The sequence below is a fragment of the Rattus norvegicus genome, chromosome 2, assembly GCF_036323735.1.
Source record: "Rattus norvegicus strain BN/NHsdMcwi chromosome 2, GRCr8, whole genome shotgun sequence".
Lineage (NCBI taxonomy): Eukaryota > Metazoa > Chordata > Mammalia > Rodentia > Muridae > Rattus > Rattus norvegicus.
In genome coordinates, this window is record NC_086020.1 from 18,679,176 (window position 1) to 18,697,480 (window position 18,305).

Consider the following 18,305-nt stretch of genomic DNA (forward strand, 5'->3'; position numbering starts at 1 on the left):
TTTTCATATCTCCACTAGCATTTACTCTTATTGTTTTGTAGATTTGGACCACTATAACTGATATAAGATGAAAATTTAAATTACTTTTAATTTGTATTTCCCCATTGGCCGAACAGTTTTTAAAGGTTTGTTGCAGAAATTAGTATCCCATCTTTTGAGAATTTTCTACCTTTACGTACGTATCACACTTTAAAATTGGGTTCTTTTCTTGATATACTATAATTTTACTTTGTATATTCTAAATACTAAAGTTCTGTCAGATGTATAATTTATCTGTATTCTTTCCCTTCCATACACTACTCCCTTGCTTGGATTATGGTGCTCTTTGCCATACAGAATATTTCTTATCTTCATAAGTCCTATTTATTACTAGTTAGTTTTTGTTACTTCATCAGTTAATCTTTTAATATTTATGATCTGCAACATTACTCAATGACTATTTACAGTTTTTCAAAAGTATAAATTTCTATTCTTTTTTTCTTTTTTTTTTATTAGATAGTTTTCTATCCACATTCCAAATGCCATCCCACTTTGGTTCCTGTCTACAAACAAACCCATTGCAGACCCCTTCTCCCCTCCCCCATGAGGGTGTTTCCCCATACAACCACGCATCCCTTCCCAGTTCCTTGTCCCTACACTCTCCCACACTGAGGGTCCATCCTTGGCAGGAACAGGGCTTCTCCTCCCACTGGTGACCAACAAGGCCATCCTCACTACACATGTAAATGGAGGATGGATCTGTCCATGTGTACTCCCTGGAGGGCTGTCTAGTCCCTGGCAGCTCTGGTTGGTTGGCATTGTTGCTCACCTGGAGTTGCAAACACCCTCAGCTCCTTCAATCCCCCCTTCAACTCCTCCAATGGAGACCCCGTTCTCAGTTTTATGTTGGCTATGAGCATTTACCTCTGTATTTGCCATGCTCTGGCAGAACCTCTCAGGATACAGCTATATCAGGCTCTTGTTAGCCTGCACTTCTTGACATCTGCAATGTTGACTGCGTTTGGTGGCTGTATGTGTATGGGTTAGATCCCCAGGTGGGCTGGGGACTACGGACTGAATGACCATTCATTCAGTCTTTGCACCAAATATTGTCTCCATATGTCCTTCTATGAATATTTTTGTTCCCCTTTTTAAGCAGGACTGAAGCAACTGCACTTTGGTCATCCTTCTTGAACTTCCTGTGGTATGTGGATTGTGTCAGGTACTTCGAGATTTGGGGCTAATATCCACTTATCAGTGAGCACATACCATGCATATTCTTTTGTGATTGGGTTACTGTACTCAAGATCATAGTTTCTAGTTCCATCTATTTGCCTATGAATTTTAAGAAGTCATTTTTAATAGCTGAGTATTACTCCATTGTGTAGATGTACCACAGTTTCTGTATCCATTCCTCTGTTGAAGGACATCTAGGTTTATTATAAGTAAGGTTCCTGTGACCATAGAGGAGCATGTGTACGTGTTATATGTTGGAGCATCTTTTGGGTATATGCCCAGGAATACTATAGCTGGGTTCTCAGTTAGTACTATGTCCAGTTATCTGGGGGAACTGCCAGACTGATTTCCAAAGTGGTTGTACAAGCTTGCATCTCACCAACAATGGAGGAGTGTTCCTCTTTCTCCACATCCTTGCCAGCATCTGTTGTCACCTGAGTTTTTTTATCTTAGCCATTCTGACTGGTGTGAGGTGGAATCTCTGGGTTGTTTGGTTTTGCATTTCTCTGATGACTCAGAATTTTGAACATTTCTTTAGGTACTTCTCAGTCATTTGAAATTCCTTAGCTGAGAATTCTTTGTTTAGCTATGTACCCCATTTTTTAAAAGGGTTATTTGATTCTCTGGAGTCTAACTTCTTCAGTTCTTTGTATGTATTGGATCTTAGCCCTTTATCGAATGTAGGATTGGTAAAGATCTTTTCCCAATCTGTTGGTTGCTGTTTTGTCCTAATGACTGTGTTCTTTACCAACATCATTTGTTGAAAATGATGTCTTTTATCCACTGGATGGTTTTAACTTCTTTGTCAAAGATCAAGTGACCATAGGTGTGTGGGTTTATTTCTGGGTTTTAAATTCTATTCCATTGATCTACCTGCCTGTCTCTGTACCAATACCATACAGATTGATCATGATTGCTCTGTGATACAGCTTGAGGTTAAGGATGGTGATTACCCCAGAAATTCTTTTATTTTTGACGATAGTTTTTGCAATCCTTTGATTTTTGTTATTCCAAATGAATTTGCAAATTGCTTCTTCTAAATCTATGAAGAATTGAGTCAGATTTGATGGGGATTGCATTAAATCTTTAGATTGCTTTTGGCAAAATGGTCATTTTTACTATATTAATCTTGCCAACCCATAAACATGGGAGATCCTTTCATCTTCTCACAGCATCAATTTCATTTTGTAGAGATTGAAGTTCTTGTTGTACAGATCCTTCACTTGCTTGGTTAAAGTTACACTGACATATTTTATAATGTTTGTGACTATTTTGAAGGGTATGGATTCCCTAATTTCTTTCTCAGCCTATTTATCCTTTGAGTAGAGGAAGTCTACTGATTTGTTTGAATTAATTTTATATCCAGCCACTTTGCTGAAGTTGTTTAGCAGGCTTAGTAGTTCTCTGGTGGAACTTTTGGGGTCACTTAAATATACTGTCATATCATATCTGTAAATAGTGATATTTTGACTTCTTCCTTTCCAATTTGTATCCCTTTGAACTCTTTTTGTTCTTTAATTTCTCTGATTAGGACTTTGAGTACTATATTGAATAAGTAGAGAGAGAGAGTAGGCAGCCTTGTCTAGTACCCGATTTTAGTGGGATTGCTTCAAGTTTCTTTCGATTTAGTTTAATATTGGCTACTGGATTCCTCTATATTGCTTTTATTCTGGTTAGGTATGGGCCTGGAATTTCTGACCTTTCCAGGACTTTTATCATGAAGGGGTGTTGAATTTTGTCAAATGCTTTCTCAGCATCTAGTGAGATGTTCATGTGGTATTTTTCTTTGACTTTATTTATATAGTAGATTATGTTGATGGATTTCCATATATCAAACCATCCCTGCACCCCTGGGATGAAGCCTACTTGATCATGATGTATGATTGTTTTGATGTGTTATTGAATTTGGATTGCAAGAATCTTATCATGTATTTTTGCATCGATATTCAAAAGGGAAATTGGTCTGAAGTTCTCTTTCTTTATTGGGTCATTGTGTGGTTTAGGCATAAGCATAATTGTGGCTTCATGGAAGAAATTGGTTAGTGTTCCTTTGTTTCTATTCTGTGTAAAAGTTTGGAGAGAATTAGTATTAGATCTTTTATGAAGATCTCATAGAATTCTGCAGTAAAGCCATCTGGTTCTGGGATTTTTTTTTTTTTTTTGGTTGGGAGACTTTAAATAACTGCTTCTATTTCTTTAGGAGTACTGTTTAAATGATTTCTGTGATCCTGATTTAACTTTGGTACCTGGTATTATCTAGAAAATTGTCCATTTCATCCAGATTTTCTAGTTTGTTGAATATAGGCTTTTGTAGTTTGATTTGATGACTTTTTGAATTTCCTCAGATTCTGTTGTTATGTCTACCTTTTCATTTCTGATTTTGTTAGTTTGGATACTCTCTCTGTGTCCTCTGATTAGTCTGGCTAGGGATTTATCTATCTTGTTGATTTTCTCAAGGAGCCAGCTCCTGGTTTTCTTAATTCTTTGTATAGTTCTTTTTGTTTCTATTTGGTTGACTTTCACCCTGAGTCTCATTATTGCCTACTGTCTACTTCTTTTGAGTGTATTTCCTTCTTTTTGTTCTAGAACTTTTAGGTGTGCGGTCAAGCTGCTAATATATGAATGTATGCTCTCTCCAATTACTTTTTAGAAGCACTGAGAGCTATGTGTTTTCCTCTTAGCACTGCTTTCATTTTGTCCCATATGTTTTGGTATGTTATGCTTTCATTTTCACTAAATTCTAAAAAACCTTTGATTTCTTTCTTTATTTCTTCCTTGGCCAAGTTATTATTGAGTAGAGCGTTGTTTACTTTCTATGTGTATGTGAACTTTCTGTCATTTTGTTGTTATTGAAGACAAGCCTTAGTGCATGGTGATCTGATAGAATGCATGGGATTATTTCAAACTTCTTGTATCTATCTGTTGAGGCCAGTGACTGATTTTGGAGAAGGTCAGTTTTGGAGAAGGTACTATGAGGTGCTCTGAAGAAGGTATATTCTTTTGTTTTAGGATGAAATCTATTATGGATACCTGTCAAATGCATTTGGTTCCTAAATTCTGTTAGTTTCTCTATGTCTCTGTTTATTTTCTGTTTCTGTTCATGATCTGTCCATCGATGAAAGCAGAATGTTGAAGTTCCCCACTATTATTGCTTGAGGTGCAATGTGTGTTTTGAACTTTAGTAAGGTTTCTTTTATGAATATATGTGCCCTTGCACTTGTAGAATAGATATTTAGGACTGAGAGCTCATCTTGGTGGATTTTTCATTTTATCAATATGAATTGTCCTTCTTTACCTTTTTTGGTAACTTTTGTTGGAAAGTTGATATTATTCGACATTAGAATGGCTACTCTAGCTTGTTTCTTGGGATCATTTTTGAAAATTGTTTTCTAGCCTATTACTCTGAACTAATATTCGTCTTTGTCACTGAGGTATGTTTCCTGCATGCAGCAAAATATTGGGTCCTCCTTTAATATCCAGTCTGTTAGTCTAGTCTTTTTATTCAGGAATTGAATCCATTGATGTTAAGAGATATTAAGGAATAGTGATTGTAGTTTCCTGTTATTTTGGTTGTTAGAGGTAGAATTATGTTTGTGTGGCTCTCTTCTTTTGGGTTTGTTGCAAGAAGATTATGTTCTTGCTTTTTCTACAGTGTAATTTCCCTCCTTGAATAGGAATTTTCCATCTATTATTCTTTGTAGGGCTGGATTTGTGAAAGATACTGCATAAATTTTGCTTTGTTGTCAAATATTTTGGACTGAAGGAGGTGAAGGGGTTTTCAGGCACATTAGGAAAAACAACAATTTCAACCAACAAGACCCTCCAGAGCTCCCAGAGACTAAACCACCAACCAAAGAGTATACTTGGAGCCACCCAGGGCTCTACCCACATATGTAGCAGAGGATGACTTTGTCCAGAATGAATGGGAGAAGAGGTCCTTGGTGAAGGCCTGGATGCCTCATTGTAGTGGAATGGTAGGGCCCAGAGGCATAGGTAATGTGTCTGTTTGTGGGGTAGCACCCTCACAGAAACTGGTGGAGGGGGATGTGTTAGGAGATTTCTGAAGGGGAAACTGGGAAAGGCAATGACATTTTAAATGTAAATAGAAAAGATTTTCAACAAAAGAAAGGACAAGAAGTAAATGCAATCTCTAATAAATAAAAGACGATTTCTTTTATATTTATTGTTATAAGATTAGATGCAGGTGCTTGGCAAATTCCAAGATTCTTTACTGAACTGACTGGGCATATGAGGGGCATATCACAACATAATAAGGCAATGTATAGTAATCTAAACCCAACATCATTCTAAATGTTATGAAACTTAAACATTTCCACTACAGTCAGAAATCATACAAAGATGTTCATTTTCTCCATACTTAATGTTGTACTTGAAGTTTTAGAAAAAAATACAAATTAGAGCAATGTGATACAAATGGGAAGTAAGTCACATCATCTTTATCTGAAGACAATATAATTTTATGCATAAAGACTCTGATGATTTTACTGGAAAGCTTTTGTAGATTCAGTCAAGTAGCAGAATCAAAATTAACATACATATCTTTAGCATATATATATATATATATATATATATATATAACATTATGAGAAAGAAAACAGTGAAATAGTACCTCTCACAATCACCTCAAAAATTGCATTAGAATAATTCTAGCCAAACAATTGAAACCATTATGCAATAAGTAATTAAAGATGTTGAAGAAAATAATTGAAAAGTCGTAGTAACATGGGAAGACCCTTCCAGATCCCGGTTCATGAACCAGGAGGATTAACATTGTGAAAAATGATCACCCTACTAAAGCAATTTAGAGATTCATTGCAATTCCCACCAAAATTCCAACATAATTCCTTATAGAAATTGAAGAAAAAACCTGTAAGTTTGCAATGGAGACATGAAACAGGATAGTTAAAACAGATTGAATAATAAAAGAACTGCTGGGAGATATCATCAACCAAGGTTTCCCATTCAATTACAAAGCTATCCTAATAATAACAGTATGATGTTTGGCATAAAAACAGACGTGTTGGTCAATGAATGGAATGTAATTAAAGACCCCGATGTAACTCCACATACCTACCAAACTACAGTTACCCAATTGTACATGTACCATGTATGTACACTGTATTTTCTACAATAAAGATAGATAATCTGCACACTGGAGAAAGGACACCATCAGCAACAAATTGTGCTGGTCCAATTGGATGGCTATATGTATAAAAATGAACATAGATCCATATATATTCCCTCCAAAATCTCAACTCCAAATGGATCAAGGACCTCAGCATATGACCCTTACTAGTTTAATCAATATCATGTGACTCCTGTCTTCCTTCCCCACAAATGTCACTGAGCAATTAGAAATAGACAATGGAGTCTATTGGTATAGTTCCTGAATTGCGAAGTTTGTCGCCTCATCAGACAGACAAAATGGTAATTGAAATGAGATAAACAAGAATATATTATGTAGAACTTACTTTTATTTCTTGCTTAATGTAATTTGAACTTATTTAAAATAAGAGCATTAGGTGCCTGTGTGCATTATTCAGGAAACAATACATTTTTATTCACAGTGATAGTTTAAACTGTGATAACCAGTTTTCCTTCTTTATTAGCTACACCAATCACCCTCATTACTATTATTTTGTTTTCAGATCATGTTTTCAACCCATAGTTTTCTAAAGATTTTTCCCTTTTTTAATGGCTTCTTAATAAATTATTTCCCATCTGGTTTTATTAACTTCATTCAAAGTGTGTAGTGTTTTGCATTTTTATAAGTCTAATGGGCCCCATTTGTTAATTTATTAGAATGATACTTTATTTCCATTTCCCACAACTTTAAAGCTGTTATTTATTATTTTTGCCCCCACATCCAGGATACTAAGGCCATTTGTATTTTATATGGTTATATTTATGGCTCACATTATTTGTTCTCGAGTCAGTTGATGTTATTGTGTACTTCAGTAGAACTTTTCCCCCAGAAGCCACACTAGAATAATTCTAAGGAAACAAGATGAATAAAGATAAGAATGAGAGATGAGCAAATAATTAGAATTTTCTCTGAAGGTCATGTCAGTAGTCTACTCTTTGGTTATTTTGTTATAAGCAAAAATAACGCATACTTAATCACTCATAGAAAATACTTCTTTGTAATTGGTAAAAAAATTATTAACTGATAATTTCTGTAAATATTGCTTCTCTTCACTTGAATTTTTCCTCTGAAGATAAATTAATATTCAATTCTCAGTATTATGATGATTTATAATGCATATGTTTAATTTTATTGATATGTTTGAATACAATACTCTGATTTCAGAATATTTTATTATGTAGAAAATATTTCTAATTGTTATAGGAGTAACTCTGCTTCATTATTTCTATATTATTTTTCTCATTTCAAATTGTTTTATTGCTTCTCTGTACACTTTATGTGTCTCACATGTTCTTCTTAATTGCTAATTTGATTTTATATAATATCCAATTTGTTAGAGGTAAACTTCAGAGACCATAGTTTAGAAAATAGATATATTTATTAATTATTTATTTTAATTTGCCACTTTACTGATGATTTATTCATATTTATATGTGTAGTGAGTCTATAAAAAAAGACAAAATTTAAAGCATATTTTTCTATTTACTCTATTTCAAAAAGGAACATCTGACAATTCTTACCAAAATGAAGATTATCTTCCCTGGGATCAGAATGTCTATTTGGCCTGTAGTTCCATTTTTGCTGAATTTCTTTTCTGATTTGTCATAGTTTATTACAATTAGTATACACACAAAATCATGTATACTCTATAATGTATATGGTTTAACCTCCAGTATAACCAGCAGATACTCTGCCACGAGCTTTCAGCATCCTATTTTAACATATAATTCATAGAAAATGACAGTCACACAAATAGGATTATAATACAATTTGTAAGGAAAGGATTTTTTTGGTTTTGGTCCATGATTTCTTTTAATAACAAGACACAAACATTTTCTTCTTTGGCAAAAAGAGATTATATCCCACTCAGTTCATTCACAAAGTAAACTCAGGAAGAAACAATATGAATCATGAGGTAGAGCTGAGATTGGGGCTCCTCAGGGTTAAACTGCTCTTTAAATCACCAGGGCAGTTACTAGCTCTCTACTTAAAAAACTCTGCTTCGACAGGGGCCAGAACACATTTCTAAGAGCACTTGTTTTCCAGGGACAATGAAAGTCACTGACATGCATTACTATTGGAGAAAGTTGTAGGAAGTAGGGCTTCTGGACTCAGCTCTATTCATAATCTGAGGTGTAGAAATACTTGATATTCCTACCTTGAGCTACAAGTCCTGCACCTCCTTCATTACATTATGTTGATGGACAGTGTGGTTGATTGCCTTGAGTCTCAGCACCCTGAAAAGGCAGATTTGCTAAAGAACATTGTGCAGTAGGCTAGGTCCTATCCTTAGACAATGTGGTCCCTTGGGGTGCAACTTGTACCCACACAGGCCCCCATGACACTAGGCTGCCCTACTCCTCTCAAGGGAAATCTAAGAAAGCAGGCTGCAGCTGCAGAAGTGGTATTCTTGTTTGCATACATGGGCTGCCATTGCTGGCCATCACCCACCCCCAGTGTGCTTTACATGCTTCAAGTAATTTCACTTCTTCCAGGAGAAATAATGGTAAAAATGCTTTCACTTTATCAAAAAGAAAATGAGCCACCACAACCCACGAGGATTTTAAACAGACCTGCTGCTTACAGTGTCGATAATCAAACACACTGAGAAATATGAACACAGGCTATACATCTCTGTGAATCCTGTGTTTCCTCCTTAAGTCCTGTGTAGAAAACAAGCACCACAAACCTTGTTGCATTAATTCGTGTTAAATGTAACTGTACACATTGCACATTTTATAGCACAGCATCACAGTTAGACAAATAAGACTCCTTGTTCTAGCACAGCAGAAACCAATCTGCTCTGCTGCAAAGGTCGGAACAAAACCAGCTGCGTAGTTCTGTAAACAGGAAGTGAGATTGTTCCTAGGATCCTGGTGAGTCACACATGCATGTCTGCACACTTTTTCCAGTGACTCTCAGTAACAGGTTTCTTTCACATTGGGTTCACGAAGAGCAGTCACGGCCATCTGGTTGAGGGGCGCAAGACCATTTCTGGGTGCTGAATAACCATTATTCCCCCTGGAAGTCATCTATGATTGAGAGGATGGGTCTCTGATGTACAAGATCCTGACAGCAGGCCTCTCAGAGACACTACATGAAGAGCAGTCACGGCCATCTGGTTGAGGGGCGCAAGACCATTTCTGGGTGCTGAATAACCATTATTCCCCATGGAAATCATCTATGATTGAGAGGATGGGTCTCTGATGTACAAGATCCTGACAGCAGGCCTCTCAGAGCCACTACCCATAGGCTTGGGGCTTGTTGGCCTCTGATAGCTTTCAATCTGTGTGACTCCTGCAGCTGGAGGAAAGCCTCCCGAGGAAAGGGAGTGTTTGTGAGTGGGCCTGTATTTGGGGACTTGGTAGCTTCTCTGTGTGGAGAAGGTGTGAGTTTGCAGCAGGTGCCGCTCCACAAAGGTGTGGCATTCTCAGATTCCAAGTGCATCAAGTGCAGTGCGTACTCATGGCACCCCGGCAGTGAGGACAGTTATAGTGGCCGCTGGCCTCAGTGTTCACTCTGGCCTCCTCACGGTCTGTGTCCATGGACTGGAGGGTAGAACTCTTTCTCGTGACTGTCCCTGTGCCAATCATGAAAGGCTGCTGATAATCTGCCATATCACTAATGATGAAAGCCAACTTTTGTGTCATCTCTTTTTCATTGTCATAGCTGATGGTAAATTCTGTCTACGGATGCCTGGCAAAGGGATCTTTAATCGGCTTCCAACAGCCTGTTCTCTGAGCCTCAACTGATACACGTGGATTCCCTTTCTTTTTCCTCTTCCTACAGATTGCAAAGATCCCCATTCCAGTAAGAAGGAGGGACTGTTGTTATAGTCATTCCTGGGGATGTAAACAGAAATCACTTTCTGACAGAGAACCATGTTGGGAGAGCACACCATTGGCCAGGATTCCCTCAGAGTGACTTAACCCTTTGCACTGAAGCTCTGAAGCAGGTTGTCGTAGCCACCTAGTTCATTTGAGATGATCCCTGCATGGATGTCAGCTTTGCACAATAAAGCGCTATCTCAGTAGCCATCTTTTGTATTCCCAGAAATGTCCCTTGCTATGTCTCTACAACCAGCTGGGCAGAACTGGCTGTATTTTTCCTTGGAATAATGACTGCCTCATTCCAAACAGGTTATTAAATCTGGATGATCATTGCTAGAATAGGCTAGCAGAAAGCCCCGGCCAGGAATGTGAGATCCACTCTGGAAGCCAACAGTCGCTTCCTTTGAGTTCAGCCAGAGTTCTCTGGAAACAGCCCAACTCCCACAATAGGGTCATACTGATCCGTTGCACTGCTGAAGAGGAGATAGTCGGAAGCACAGGTCTTGGAATCAGTGTTCAAATCTCAACCTCAGAATAAGTCTCTTCCCTTTCGGGACTGTGATGACCTTTCCCACACACAGTGTAATTGGGGCAAGTTCCTGGATAATTCTTAGATGTCATTGTGCCAATGTCCTGAGAGGTCACTATGCCATAGCCATCGCAGTGGGCAAGAGTTTGAGGAGTGCTGAGAATGGGAAGCTAGAAGAAACACCTCCGGGTTCACATAGCCACACAGGGAAGACAGGAGGAGACAAAACAGTGGAGGTCATGAATCCAAGTGACATGAAGGCTGAGGCAGCCAGGACCACAACGTATCAGTTTGGTGGTCAGCTTTGGAGTGATGGCTAAATTATCTGGGCTCTTGAGTAGCCCATTGCATTACAGGTTTCATGAACTTGAATATGAAATTTGTGCTGGATATAGTTTTATATCTATTTGACACAAGCTGAAGTCATCTGAGAGGAGGGAACCTTAATTAAGAAAAGTACTTAATTAAGAAAAGTAAGGGTTTTAGGCAAAAAAAGGTACTTAATTAAGAAAAGTAAGGGTTTTAGGCAAGTCTGTAAGGCAATTTCTTAGTGATCAGTGGGGGAGAACCTAGCCCATTGTGGGTGGGTCTATCACAGGGCTGGTGGTCTTCTTTCTTCTTTCTTCTGGGTTCCATAGAAAGCAGGCTGAGCAAGTCATGAGGCGTAAGGCAGCAAATAGCAGCCGTCCATGGCATCTGCATCAGCTCCTGTCTTCAGTTTCCAGATCTATGTGAGTATCTGTCCTGATTTCCTTCAATGATGAACAGTGATATGAAAGAATAAACCCAATATACCCCTTCCTCCTTAATTTGCTTTTTGGTTATGGTGTATATCACAGCAATAGAAACCTTGACTAAGACAAAATTCTATCGTACTCCTACCTCTTCAGTGTTTCCAACCCCCCTGAAAACCGGAAGCTTAAATAGGTCCCTACCTTTTCTGTTCAGGACTCTGTGTGTGTGTGTGTGTGTGTGTGTGTGTGTGTGTGTGTGTGTGTGTTAACCGACTTGTTCTTTTTCCTGAGTCAATGTGAAAATATCCAATAAGTTTGATCCACAAAATTTTTTACATGGGTGCATCTTTACAAATTTTAATGCAATATTAAAATTAAAAATGATCAATTCATTATTATGCAATCAGTAATATCTCAAAGATTCTGAAATCGCTAGTTTAGACTAAAGCATGGCATTAATTTTAAACTACTGACAGGGGTGAGGAGGTTGAATCAACGGGGATGACCTTAGCTGTGACTCCCAACATTGGGGATATGGAACCTGAAGAGGCCACCTCCTGTACTCAGGCAGGAACTCTAGTGGAGCGATAAAGAAAAAAACACACCCACGAAACTTTCAATGAAATTTTATCCTGCCTACAAGAAATGCAGGCATGGGGATGAAGCAGAGACTGATGGAAATGGCCAACCAATACTGGTCCAATTAGAGACCCGTCCCAAGGGCAAGTACCAATCCCTGACATTATTAATGACACTGTTAAACTTGCAGACAGGAGTTCTAGCATGGCTGTTCTCTGAGAGGCTCCAATAAGGAGCTGACTCAGACAGATGCAGAGACCCACAGCCAAACAATGGATGGATCTTGGGGACTCTTATTGAAGAATAGGAGGAAGGATTGCAGGGTCTGTGAGTTGGGTAGGAACTCCACAGGAAGACCAACAGAGTCACCTAACCTGTATCCTGGGGCCTCTTAGAGTCTGAACCACCAACTAAAGAAAATATATACTAAAGAAAATAAAGGCCTCCCTGCATATATGTAGCAGGTGTGTAGCTTGGTCTTCATGTGGGTAAGAAATTGGTGCACAGGCTATCCCAAAAGCTGTTGCCTGTATTTAGAATATGTTCTTTTAGTTAGGTTGTTTTGTCTGGCCTCATTGGGAGAGGAAGCGCCGAGCCTCACAAACACTTGAAGTGTCAGAGTGGGGGAATAGCTAGGGGCCCTCTATTCATTCTGAGCTCTGAAGGAAGCAAAACATTAATTTCTAGATTTTTCCAATAATCGAGTTCAATAATAAAAAGAGCATATACTTCAACACTAAGTAGTTGTTAAAACTTTAAATTCTAGAGAGAAATAATCCTTTTCTCGGTAAGTATGTACATTTTTAAAAGATATAATGCATTATATTTTAGCCTTATAAATTAGTTTTAGAAGAAAACAACACACATTATACTATTACAACAAGGAAATTTATTGAAAATCTGTAAGTTCATAGTTCCTAGATCAAACCCCCTTAGTTAATTATCTCTATATGTTTTACTATTTTTTCTGAGGTGACACTCATCAAAATCACATTGAAATCAATGTGACTCATTGAATGTCAGTTTCATGCCATCGTCTTTTGAAAATTTTTTTATCATGATTATTTTGTAGCATTTATCATTACACTGGTATATATTTCATATATACCTTTTATAGGCTGTGAATAGAAGGCAGTCTATCATCAAACAACAGGATATAAATACGAGAAGAGGTGAAATTTTAGAGGTATGAGTATATACAGCATTTACTCAACAACACAACTGGGTTCACATTTTTTCTTTATCTGCCTATCAACATCGTGGCTTAACATAAAAACCTGTGACTGGCATGCAGAAGGGAAAATCCTTATATTATAATTAAAACAAAAGTAAAACTATGCTCCATTTCCCATTTACCCAATGGGAAAACCTGAAATGTGATAATGAGGTGAGGAAAAGTATAATTCAACGTTCTTGACAGAGCTGAACATGAGTTCTATTTGTAATGTTATATGACCATGTATTCAGAACAAATGACACAGACCCTTTGGAGCAGCTCTTCTGTGTCTGGGGCTCTGTCTTTTACAGACAAAAAGAAAGTTGCTTTAAGACTGAATCATGCTTTCAGTGAGAAAAACTAGACATAAAAATATTCCCATGGGCTAAACTGGATAATGGTTAATAAATCTCAACATATCATTTGAATTTATTTAGTTATTAAAGAGTTCAGTTACATTTGGTTTGAAAAAGTTAGAATAGTATATAAAACAAAGCCTGCCTAGGGTCACAGACAGAAGCAGGCTTTTCCACATTAAAAAAAATTCCCCAGAGCACCTCATCCCTCTGAACTATCACCTCTTCTAGCATTTATATCCTTTGTAATTGATGATAGACTGCCTTCTATTTGTAGCAAGCTAGGTTCATGTGGTTAACTTGTCCTCTTAGCCCCTTCTTCACAATTTTGTTTTATTCTTTGTGAAGAAGATTCAGACTGGACAATCTTTCTGATTATTTTCATTCCTCTTTTCTTTCTAGACAGGATCTCATGTAGGAGATCATGCTGAGATTTAATCTTGAGTCAACTTGGTTAATAGGCAGAAACCTCTCCGTAAGTCTGTTCTGTCCGTATGAACTTACACTATAACATTTTATTCAGTTTTTCAACCATTTCACTGAAAACTTACAGTTTTTTGTTACAGAACATAATGAAAATGTAAAGTGACTGTCATTAATAAATGAAAAAAACAATGCTTTGTTTTCCAGCAGCAAGCCAAGTGTGAGTGTTTGTGTTGTTCAAGATGAGCTAAATCGTTCCCGACAAGGAAAATTATGCTGCAGCTTATGTGATTAGATCAAAACAACAGTTCTTTTTCCCACCAATGACTCCCATTAAATGAATTGTATGCTAAATGCTTCCAATAATGAGTTAGGTTTAATAAATTATGTACTCTTCACAACTTTTTTATATGTATTCTCTCAAGACTTGCCTGTCCCCATAAGGGAATTCATCAAACAGGCTCTGCATATCAGAAACAAAAGCAAAATGAATGATATTGGAGTGACTGAAGCATAACTACTGGTAATGGGATTGGTTTTGCTTCACTCTCTCTCTCTCTCTCACTCATCAGACATGAGAAATCTTCCCTTAGTGGCTCACTGTTGTCTTATTCAGTTTTTGTTTCTCCCATAAGTATTATATATTGACTACTGAGACCTGCATCATGTTTGTGACTGATCTCTGATTTGTTCTGATGCATTGCAAAGTTTATTTCCAAAATATACTAAGCAAAATGAACACACAGACACAGACACAGACACACACGCGCGCGTGCACACACACACACACAGAGAGAAAGAGAGAGAGAGAGAGAGAGAGAGAGAGAGAGAGAGAGAGAGAGAGAGAGAGAGAGAGGTGGGGGAGGAGACAGAGAGAGAAACATAATATATTCAACAATTTTCATAATGTTAATACTTGCAAATACGAAACAGAGGGACAGATACAGTGATATTATGGGAGTTGTGGTTCAGCACTGAGGCAGCTCCCACTCAACCCACTTTGGTGGATCATGCATAGGGCCATGCTAGGGTATATGTGATTGCATGGTGTTGGAGCCATTGATGACCAACACACAAATCAGAGCCTGACTACTAGTATTTTAGCCATATAAAGTAAAAGATCATAACAAACTGCTTCTATAAAAGCACTGTGGTGTAGCAGTAAATTAGTCAAACCATTTTGGCTCCTAGCAAGTCGCTCATGCTGTCCCCACCCAACAGCTCTCTGGAATGGTGAATGGAAGACACGTGCCAGATAATTATGCTATGCCTTTGCTAGCGTAATGGCTGCACACTCCTAATCCCTCTAGGATTCCTGTCTCAACACCTTCTAAATCTATACTTTATCTTTGTTGCCCTGTTACCTTTTGGGCACTCTCCACCGCATAGGGCAGCATTCCCTTTCTCTTCTGCAGCTCTTAAATCTGATCTCTCTACCTCCATTTCATGGTATTCCTCTCTTCTCCCATCTCTGTAGGTCTCTTGCCCATGCTATATAAAAGTCCTGCCATCTCCTTGCCCAGCCATGGACTCTATGGCAATTCTTTATTGTCAATTAAACCCAGCTAGGGGAAAGAACCCTCAGGTCTGGAAGCATGGCTTTTGGGAATCAAAATGAAACAAAGCATTAGAACTCTCAACACTGTGACATTGATTACTCCTATCTGCTTGTTAGCTCCCAAGGAAACTGACATACCTAGCACAGGCATTTGGGTTCAATCAAGACATGCTGATAGAAGTGGCTGTTTCACTTTATTTTATGATAAATCAAAATTATAGGAAGATACAACATTTAAAACATCTACAAGCAGCGTCTATAGCACTTATTAAACTTTTTCTATAGGATACACATTGATATTTTCTTAAAAAATTACCAAATAAATTTCCTCCTATTAATTGGACCTACGAGATGACATTCTGTTTTAGAAACTTTTTTTAGAGTTTTAAGCAATGTTTTTAATTTTCTAAATAAGTTCATCCAGATATGTAATTATTTGATCCAGATCACCCTATTATAATTTCCTTTCCTCCTTTCTTCAACAAAACTCTACAACTTTTGCCTACTTTTAAATGTCTTTTTACATTATTATTTATTTAAATGTATTTACCTATATGTTCTTTTGGGGGTTTAATTAAAATTTATTGTAAAGGAATGGTGGATCTATTTACTAAAGAATGGGCAATTATCACCAAATAAAATGAAGTTATTTAACTTCTTAACTGTTAATAACCCCATTAACTCTTCTTGGAGTGGGACTTCATGTATTCCCCAATTCCTGATGAAATACTGGGAGAGTTAAGAATATTTATGAAAGAAGGAGTTCAAGTGATCAATAATATATATATATATTACTAGTATATATATATATATATATATATATATATATATATATATATATACTAGTTTATTAGCATCGCAAACAAAGAGAAGTATTCATTTTGCTCATGTATATTATTTAATATGTACTGGTTGAAGGGCAGTTCCAGGATTGGCAACCTAGGCTGTTTATGTATAGACTATGAAGAGATATTCAATATAAACATTTTTGAGGTTCTTTAATTTATTTAATCTTTTATAGGGCTGTAGCTATGTGATAGGGGCCTGATGGCCTGGGAGATTAGAAAGTTTCTACCATTCCTTAGGGTCCCCAGGGCTTTGACCTTTCTAGACCAGGAATCAAGATACCTTTCACAGCCTGCTGCCCCCCCATTTAAAGGGAGGGATTGAGTAGAGATGTCCAAATTAATTTCTTCCCCCTTCTGCCTGTCTATCTCTCTCTGTCTCTCTTTTGTCTCTGTCTCTTTCTGTGTCTCTGTTTCTGTTTCTGTCTCTGTCTCTCTGTCTCAGTCTCTGTCTCTGAATATCTCCCCATATTTTCTGGCTGTGGATCTCTGTACCTGACCACATCCCTCCTATCTGCTATGGGAGGAAGTCTTTCTAATGACAATTGGACAAGGCACCAATCTGTGAGCAAATCAGAATAAGTTTGGGCATATTTTTAAAAACTCTTGTATGTGGACAGAAGAAATTATTTAAAATGTTCTTACTGAACAGCTGGAATGATGGATACATTTGCTCAGTTTGGGTTATGACTTTCTCAACAACTAAGTCTATTTTTATTGTATGACTGAAATGATCTTAGAGGTCAGGAAGATAGAGATGTTGAGCACAACTCCATACATCACTGACAAGAAACCTGGATTCAGGAATGATTAAATGAATTTTACCAGACCATATAAAACACCAGTTCTGGAAAGTCAGGAACCAGGATAAAAATTTTAGCCATTGCTAGAGCTCTTCAAGAAGCTATATCACACTTATGAATGTATAAACATCAGGGAAATGAAAGGATTTTACCTTCCATACATGTATAAAGCTATACCACAAAATTCTGAATATAACTTCTTAAAATTTACTGAATGTTTTTCCTGGGGTTTCCACTAAGCTATGTGTATCACATTGGCTTATCTTCTTGTCAGAGTAATTCTAGGAAAATATATATATATATATATATTTGTATTGATAAAACTAGATTTTATAGGAATTAATCCTACTTTGACATCTAAGATTATCTCCTGTACCCTTTTAATTGTGTCCCTTGGGCTTGACTGAAAGAAAACAAAGTTTACTTAGACATCGTGATTTCTCTCTCTCTCTCTCTCTCTCTCTCTCTCTCTCTCTCTCTCTCCCTCTCTCTCTCTCTTTCATTTTTACCTTTTTACTTTGTGAAGATTAATAGCCAACGTGAGATAGGTAGTCCCTTAACTCCTTAACTGGCATTGACCTTAATAATGTATATTTTGCATAGAATCTCTCATGAGATAATTTTAATATGGAAAATTACAAAATCTCTCAATGTGATTTCTCTTTTTTCTCCTTGAAATTTACTGGAGGACATGTTTCACAGGGTTTCATAATTAATCAGTTTGATATTACAGTCTTTGAATTTTGGCTGGCAAGTACCCTTTCATGTCTATGGGTTCTTGAAATTTTGAATCATCAACATCTATCTTATAACTGAAGACAGTAGGATTTGCATTCGTCTTCTGTCTTGAGTGGCAATACTGATCATGTGAGAGTACCTCTCAAATTTCTACCAAGGCCAAGAATTTACGTAATTAAAGAGAACAATATAGGGAGAGAATCTATTCACTAAAATCTTCTGAGAAGAAACATCTATGTGGAATGATTGGTAGAACTATAGTGAATAGAAAAATTAAATTCCGGTTGGGGATTTAGCTCAGTAGTAGAGCAC

General features: G+C 37.2%; 1 pseudogene; it reads right to left on the reverse strand.

Annotated features, from left to right (window-relative positions):
• Positions 1-9,410: 9,410 nt before the first annotated feature.
• On the reverse strand, positions 9,411-15,446 carry Dcbld1-ps1 (discoidin, CUB and LCCL domain containing 1, pseudogene 1; annotated as a pseudogene).
• Positions 15,447-18,305: the final 2,859 nt, after the last annotated feature.